This window comes from Fukomys damarensis, unplaced genomic scaffold (assembly GCF_012274545.1).
Source record: "Fukomys damarensis isolate Sample0158 unplaced genomic scaffold, DMR_v1.0_HiC HiC_scaffold_30, whole genome shotgun sequence".
Taxonomy (NCBI): domain Eukaryota; kingdom Metazoa; phylum Chordata; class Mammalia; order Rodentia; family Bathyergidae; genus Fukomys; species Fukomys damarensis.
Window position 1 is genome coordinate 23,459,849 of NW_022900942.1, and position 8,931 is coordinate 23,468,779.

Genomic DNA, 8,931 nt, shown 5'->3' on the forward strand with positions numbered 1-8,931 from the left:
AAAAAAAAAAAAATGGAGGAGCCAAGGAAAATGATGAAATCCCAGCATAGGAAACAAATGGAATCCATAAAACAGAGGCAAACAGATATCCAGGAGATTAAAAATTCCACTGAAAGTTTACACAGCAGAATGAGCCAATGTGAGGGCAGAATCTCAGATATTGAAGATAGGATTGTAATTAGTGACCAGGAATATAAAAATTTATTTAAAATAGTAAGGGACCATGAGAAATCAATCCAACAGCTGCTAGACAATACAAAGAATAACATAACACTGATCAGAGTCATCGAAGAAACAAGAGAGAGTTCAGACAACATTTTAAAAAACCTGTTGGCAGAATGGCAGAAAACCTCCCAAGCAGGGGAAAAGAACTTGACATACAGATTAGTGAGGCACATAGGACTCCAACTAGCCATGATAAAAAAAAAAATCTACACCTAGGCATATAATAGTTAAGATTCCAGAAACCTGGCAGAAGAACAAATTTCTAAGATCACTTGGAGAAAAGAAATCACATATAAAGGAAAGCCCATCAGAATCACAGTGGACTGCTCAACACAAACCCTCAAGGAAAGGACAGCCTGAAGTGAAGTATTTCAAACCCAGGAAAACAGCCTCAAACCCAGACTGATGTACCCTCCAAAATGATCTTTCAAAATTGATCGGGAAATAAGATACCTTCATGACAAAGAGCACCTGAGGAACTTCATGAATACCAACCCAGCACTCCAAAAATATTTAAACACTATCCTAGGAAAACACAATGAGGATAACAACCCCAGGAAGCTCAGAAGAATGAATCCAAAAGAAGGAAAAGTCATGGCAAGGATAAGTCAATACATATCAGTTATAACCATCAATGTTAATGGTCTCAATTCACCAATCAAAAGAAACAGATTACCACCTGCCTTGCAAGCACAAGGACCCAAGTTGGATCCCCAGTACACCCCCCAAAAAAAGAAAAAAGAAAAAAGAAACATTGGCAGAATGGGTCAAGAAGCAAGATCCAACAATATGCTGCATACAAGAAACACACTTAATTCAAAAAGAAACTCACAGACTGAAAGCTAAAGGGTTGACAATAATACTCCCTGTGATAGGAGCCTGAAAAAAAAGTAGGACATCAAATATTTGCACATCAAATGGACTTCAAACCAACATTGACTAAGAGGGACAAAGAAGAACACTACATCCTTGTACAGGGAAAAATCCAAGAGGAATTTATGACAAACATAAATATATATGCACCAAATACTAGTGCACCCAACTATATAAAACAAATACTAAGGGACATGAAAAAGCAAATAAGTGCCAATAGTAGTGGGGAACTCCTATACCCCATTATCACGAATAGATAGATTGACTAGACAAAAAATAACAAAATACTAGAATGCAATCCACTAAGGCATCTCATTTTCTTTTCTTTTTTGTCACTTCTGGACATCTGTTGTTACAGATACTGTTTCCATAAACTGTATTTCTAGAACAATCAGTCTTAGTCCTTCTGATCTAAAATGGCCTGGTATGGGAACTCACCTGTGAGATGAGAGGTAGGGTATGTCCATCAGTTCTGTCAACTGCTGGTTTTGCTTTTCTTGAAAGAATTTCTAAATATCTATACTGTCCCATTGCTTCTTCACAAGTTATTGCCTTCAGCTCACTTACTGGTAGGAAATCTCTTCAGTTTTGCTTCCCTTAGCTTACTTGATCATTCAGGTTTTAATTCTCTCCCCTGCATGTAGAGGCCTTCTGCAGAATTTTTCAGGGTATGAAAACCCAGCAAGAAACCTACATATTGAGGATGATGATCAGTGAGGTTTAGCAGTGCTCCCGAAGCTCCAAGGACTATCACCTGCATCCCTTCATTCAACACATATTGATTTAGCATCTACATATGTCAGGCATTATGTTAACTGCTAGATACCATGATGTGGGTGGGAATGGTGGTGGTGAGACAGCTCTTAGCAAATTCTAAAATAAATTGAGTGTATTAACCTGGAATGCATCCTCTGAAAGGAAATTCCAGCATCTCCAAGTGCCTCAAATAGGGGGACTTGATCTGGTCTGTAGGAGAGAAGGCAGCTAAGAAAGGCTGCCCTGAGGAATAATTTGAATTGAGGTATAATTTGAATTTAACCTGAGGAAGAACTGGTGAATAATGCTGCTAAGAAGGCAGCATATGTGAAGTCCCTGGGGGCCAGACAGCAATGAAGTTGGAGGGGAAGATAGTGGAGGGAGATGGGGCAGAGGTTCAAGAAGACCATTTGAAAATTTGGTCTATATTCTAAGAGCAATTGGAAACCATAGAGTTTTAAGGAGAGGTAATATGATTAGATTCGAACTTTATATGTTTAATAGCATGTACTCTTTGGAGGGGTGGCTGTAGGCAAACCCATGATGTTCTGATTCCTCTTCTTGCATCTTCTGTCCATCTCTATCACGGTCTGCTTCACTAATTGCAAGTAAAGTACAATCTCACCTTTTTATTTTTCCTAGCAATTATTGGAGGCTCCCCTCCCATCAATTTACTCACATTTTAAGGCTCCCACTCCAGTCATCCAATATCTCTAAGGTCTTAGTCCAAAAGAGACATATTTACCTTCCAATACCTCAGAGAGGGGAAAAAAAAAGGCTCAAGATTCTGGTTGTGCCCGATCTCCTTCCTGTAGTGGCCTCTGGACTCTTTTAAGCACTGGCCCATGCATGCAGACAGTTGTCTATTGCTGAAGGAAGGCTCTAGCTCCAGGGTTAAAATCAGACAAATTTCTGCCACCTGCTCCACCATCATCCACAGAACTGAGTCAGAAGCAGGTACACCTGACTCTGCATCACCAATCCTCACATCAGGCCGCCAGTCCAGCTGGCCCTGTGAAACCCTTGATATCCTTTCTTGGCAGGGCAACCTCACTTAGAAGGGCCCTCGACCAGAGACCTTCCAAATGTTGCCCCCTGGGGCTCCTGGGCTTGCCAGCAGGTTTCCCTTCTGGTCTCTGGGACTGGCTCTATAAACAACGGGCAGCTGTGGGCCATTTCTGTCAGAGCAAAAGAGCTCCTGTTACAGCCCAAGCCCACAGAGGCAACTGGCCTCATATTTGCACGACTAAGCAACCTTTCCCAAGACGATAAGATCTGTTCAAGGCCACTTGCTCTCTCCTTTTCCAGACATTGTGGTATTGGGCCTTGTTTTTATTTTTTCCTCATCTACAACCTCATTATAATATTATCATTAATATATGAAATAATGAAATCAGAAAACATCAATAAACCCCACTCTTAGATATTTACCAAAGAGAAATAAAAATACACATCCACATGTCTTTACAGTGGCAATATTTGTAATTGCCACAAACTGGAAAGAACTTGAATATTGGTGACTAGATAAGCTATGGTATATCCATATAATGGAGTATTACTCAATAATAAAAAGGAACTAACTATTGATGTACCCAATATTTTGGATGGATCTCAGCAACACTATGCTGAAAGATGCCAGACTCTAAAGGTTACCTCTTGTATAATTCCATTTGAATGATACTATGGAAGAAACAAAAGGATAGGGACAGAGAACAGATAGTAATTATTAGTGGCAAAGGAGCCCACAAAGGAGGATTCTGACTACAAAAGAAAACAGGAATTTTAGTGTGATGACAATATTTTTTGACTGTGGTGGTGGTGGCGGCTACACAATGACAAATTTTTATCAGAAATCCTAAAATTGTGTACCTAATAAAAATGAATTTGACTTTATATAACAAACTCAATAGACATAATATGAAAAATTATTTATTTTACCATGGATATAGTAAACATTTAGTGAAAGCTCTTCTTTTTTTTTTCCATTAAGTTTATTGGTACATTTTAGGTACACAAAATATGATGACATTCATCATTGGGAATTTGTACCTTTGCATGACATATCTTGGTTCTTATTTTTTTCCTCATTCCCCTGCCCTCCCTTCAACCCCTTCACCCCTCCCTATTTACGAAGATTTTGTTTCAGTTTTTTCGTTTTCTCATAGTTATTCCTTTCCCTTCTACTGAAAGCTCCTTTAAGAGCTTTAAATATGCATCTTCATGGCCTTTTCAAGTTTAAATAGAGGCCATTAAAAGCCAGTAAAAATAAACTTGCTTTTTCTTTTTAGAGTCAGATATGTTACTGCCTTTGCTCATGAAAGTAATCTCTGAAAGGCTCATGAATTTTTCTCATAACTTTCAAGTTTGTGCAGGCTTTGCTTCCTGAGCAACCAAGAATCTTCACTGGGGTACAGTGAAGCTTCTGTTGAACTCCAGTCTCCTCCTGCAGGGGTGCTAATGTCATCCCTGCTGAACTGGTTGTCTATTTATTTTTCTTCCTAAACTGAAAGTGGTACCAAGAATATCCAGTAGGGGTAGGGGGAGATACACACAGCCTTTCAACCCACACCTGGGAATTCTTCACCATTCTGAGATTCTTAGGCTACAAGAGAAAGACCCTGTAGTTCCCACTTTAATTGTCTGAGGACAGGACAATGCGAAGTTAAATTGTATCAGTCACTACCCTCTGGGCCATGTCAGTAGAAGATGACAGCTTTTGGGTCAGCTATCACAGTCTTACCAATTGGCTGTGGAAAAGCTGTTTCCCTCCAACCTACTTTCAGAGAGTTGGAAGCTTCTGTGGTGGGTGGCTGAGCTGGGTTACAGGTGGGGTCTGACTCAGGAAGGAAGCATGATGAATGAGGTGGCTTGTGCATCCAGGAGGGAACAGGACAGAGGGAAAGTGGCGTGTAACAGTTGGATCTCTCCTGCTCGTGTCTTTAGGAACTCTTGAGTGGTGTGGCTGGACCTTATCCTATGCTCTTCTTATAGCCCTCTAAATTAAGATTGTTATCCCCACTTGACACAAGTGGAAAACAAGGCTAGCAAGTGCGGTGGCTGTCAAGGTAAATCCATAGTGGCAGGGCTGAATTGTGATCCAGGGCTGATTACAAATCTTCTGCTCTCTGCTACATAGGGGAAGAGGTAAATTCACCAGCTTCTCAGCTAGAATGAAGTTACAGATAAGACTTATAATTCACAATTTAATCTTTTAAAGTTAAAAATCTTACTATTCTTTAATAAAATTTGGAAGCACTCCTGTATGTTAGTTTACTAAAGGCAATCAAGGGGGGGGTGCGAGAGTTAACCAAGCATGAGTTTCAGCCTCATAAATGTGAAGCAAGTAGGGAGGAAAAAAGAAAATAAGACTCAAGAAAACCATGAGAAACTATGGTGGAGGGGCTCAAGAGGCACAGTCAGAGGTCAAGTAGGTATCTCTGTTCTTGTTCAAACCCTGGTCACCTGGGCTGTTTGGCCAAGAGCGGAAGCTCCTTATTGGAGCTGCTTAGGCTGTGTCATCCAGGGTTTTCAGTGGCCAAGGCTACCCCGAACCTATGGGCCTAGGTTTACCTCGACTTCACTTGCACAGGTTTCCGGCTGCTCCACCCAACCCTTGCCCCAATTTCAGCCCCCATCTCTTCTCTGGCAAGGCTTTAGTAGTTGCAAGGTAACTGGTTCACAGGCGCTACCGCGGGGGTCAGGAAGTCCACACACACCCTTTCCCACCAGCCTTTCCTGGAGGCTGCAGCAGAGCATCGTCCTGTCCTTCCTAGTTCCAGCACACTTCACCTGGTGCTCCAGGGCCCAGACATTAGAAGTACACTAAATGAAAATGATGACTCACCAATGGAGCATGCAGGGCCTTGGAAGCTTTATTCCCTCTCCCAAACAGGCTGTGCAACTTGCACCCAGAGCACCACACAGTGTCCCAAAGCAGGACTAAGAGAATCATATGCTGTTAAGACCACTAAAATTAAGTATGTCTATACTACACCATATGTCCACCATTGGTTGGCTCATGTTACCCTTTTGCTCAGTACATAAAAAGCATTTGTTGAAGCAGAAGGTTAGTTAACATTAGGTCTTTTACCTCCTTATTAACTGGCTCCTCTACCCAAAGCATCTCATTAGTTTTCTCGGTTTTATAAATAGCCATGTTTCAGTTTTCTGTGCAATAGAGTACAGCAGTGGTATCATAGACCCATTTCCTAAATCATCTCCATTTACTCTGGAAGAGATTTTAATTCTTAAACATGAATGTGGATGTCTCTCCCACTGAAGGAATTCAATCACAGAAAAGGGAACGCTTAATTTATCAGGGGCTGGGAAATATGCCTGTTTGTTTCCAGATGGACCCTTCTCTGCACCATTTTGTTCCAAACAATGTTCTTGTGGTAGATACATGACAAAAGGGTCCTTGTTCCCCCCTTGTACCCCCTTCCCTGTTATGCTACCCTGCAGCTCTTCCTATGGGGTGTATTTCCCTATCTCTTGAATCTACATGGTCTTGTGACTTGCTTTGGCCATAGAAATGGCAGAAGGAAAGTGTGCCAATCAGTGCCTGTATCTCAAGAATCTTGGCAAGGTTATGCCTGCTCTCCCAGGGCCCTTAGTGGGTGGAAGGACAGGGGACCATGGGGAGAAAGCTCAGGCTAGCCCAGCCCACCCCCACCAACCAGCCTGCTCACCGCAACTGGGTGAGGGAGTCCAGCTTTGCTGGATCTAGGCCTGAAAAACCACTCCAGCTAATCCAACCCATAGAAATTTAAGCGAAATAAGTGGCAGCTGTTTTAAGCCACTGAGTACTGAAATATTTTGTTACACAGTAAGAATCCTTTCCCCTGCCCTATGAAGTTTCCACACATCATGACGTTTTACATTTGCAGGTAGAAAAGGAAATTAATTCTGCCTTCCAGTAGGCAAGTAAATGTGGGTAGGAAACATTATCCTCTACAGGTAGTTCCCTTTCATCTTTTTTACTAGGTAGCCAGAATGTACTTAGTTTTCTTATGAGATTAATAGCAGATACAAGGTTTTTTCTTACCAGTCTGTTTGTCAAAAAGACAAAAATAAAACCAACAGGTGACACCTCAGCATACCATACAGATCAGGTATAAGTTGGATCACGAGGCTATAATGAATCCTGTTTTAGCAAGCCATGAAAAATCTTTTATGGTTAAATGTAAGTTTAAAAATCTCTTTATCATGTCCCCAAATAATTTTTTATTATTGCTTTCATTTCATTCTGTTTACATTTGTCAGCTACATTTCCATACAGACACAGACCTTTATTTGCTATCCACTTCCTATCATTTAGTTGCCTTCGGAATGATACAGCATTAGTAGAGATCTGTTTAATATGTTATGAATCAAAAGGTATAAATTTTTCCCCATTTTTGTTATATCTCACTCTGGATGGATGTTAACTAAAAGGGCAGAAAAGACGGTAAATCCCCACCAACATTTGATTCTGGCACTGCAATTATTTCCTGCAGTTCTTTACATCTGCAGAGTGAAGATCCCATAAATTATAGAGCTGTCCACTGCTTCTGCATGAAAAGTCACAATCAACTGCTACCACCCAGCATTTTCAGGAGAATTGAAACCAGGAGAAAGACTCAACAATGCACAGCCATTCTCTTTATATGGACATTTATGGCCATTAAAGTCTGCATAGTGACCACTATTAACACTTTTACCACCTATTAGATGTACAAAATTACTTTTAAATTGCTTAGATGTTTTATCATTTCTCCACTATTGAGGAAAACCAGTGCTCACTGGCCACAGCACGTAAATCCACCCAGATGACTTCTTTCCAGACTGACTTAACATTCTCTTTCCTTGCAGGAGAACCAATGCCAAGAGAAACGCACCTGTAGGATAATAAGCTCTTTTCTATTCACAACATGAAGATTTGGTTTGGAATTTAAATACAGGGATATTTTCTTCCAGGCTAAGTTACAGATGCACAATTATTTAAGAAGAAAGGAGGGCCTAGTGCTTAAACATATTTATGGCATTCATCTCTAGAAAGATAAAATACAAATCTATGTCAACTTTATTCCTTCTTGAACTTTGCCAGCACCTTCTGTTCACTTTGTGGGCAGGCAGACCCAGTGTCCTATTATTTTTGTTCATCTTCTCCAGAGAGACAACAAGATTAAGAATGCCAACTGTAGGAATTTTTAGAGCTCTAGATGCTTTTTTTTTTTTTTTTTTTTGGTACGGGAGATTGAACTCTGGACCTTGCACTTGTGAGGCAGGCAGAGGTGCCACTGAGCTAAATGCTGGGCCCTACATGCCTTTTAAAAAGATAGCTAGCTGCCAAGTATCTGTTGCCTCTGACAGTGAGGATAAATAAACTAGGTAGGACAAGGGCATGTATTGAACCTAGTTCTGCTCTAGGAGATATACAAACTTAAAAACATTCATGGGGGAAAACAAGATTTTATTTTCTTCCTTTTAGAAAAAAGAGGACACGGAATATTTGTTAGAAAATAAAAGTCCCTCTATGTGTACCCTGCACCTCATTCCAGGCTTTACAAGTCTAGCCTTTCCTCAAAAGTTCTTAGACATACACTTGGAAAACTATCAGCAGAACACTGTGATAAGAAATATACATATCACCTTGAAGAAGTCTTTTGAATAACGCCTTAAATAGTTTTTTAAAAAGTGCAGGAAAAAAGTATCAAAAAAAAATGTTATGAAAGAAAGTGAAATAATAAACATAGGGAAGAAACTACAGACCTGAACAGAACAAGACAGTCATAACCAAAGATGTCAAAAAGAGGCAATTACTGATGAAGTGATCATGAGCTAGGGCAGCGGGAGAAAGCCACAAACGGTAGTAAAAGGTGGACCGCCCGGAAGGCCAGCAGTTTGTACCTGTGTGAGAGGTTAAGAGGCAGTGCTAACAGTGAGTAGTCACAATGCATCTTCACTTTTTCAAAAGTCGCTGGTTCTCTGAAGGTGGGTGGAGGACGTCAGGTAACTTTGCACACCTGTATGATCTCGGCCAAAGTCGGGAGGAGCCGGTGCCCCGCGGTGCCCTGTCGTCCGGCCGGCGCAGAGGCC

At 40.9% G+C, this 8,931-nt stretch overlaps 1 protein-coding gene across 1 annotated transcript in view; it reads right to left on the reverse strand.

Annotated features, from left to right (window-relative positions):
- The window catches only part of Tnfrsf11a (TNF receptor superfamily member 11a), a 78,204-nt gene that overhangs the window by 32,266 nt on the left and 37,007 nt on the right, over positions 1-8,931 (reverse strand). The gene's annotated exons all lie outside the window — the stretch shown is intronic.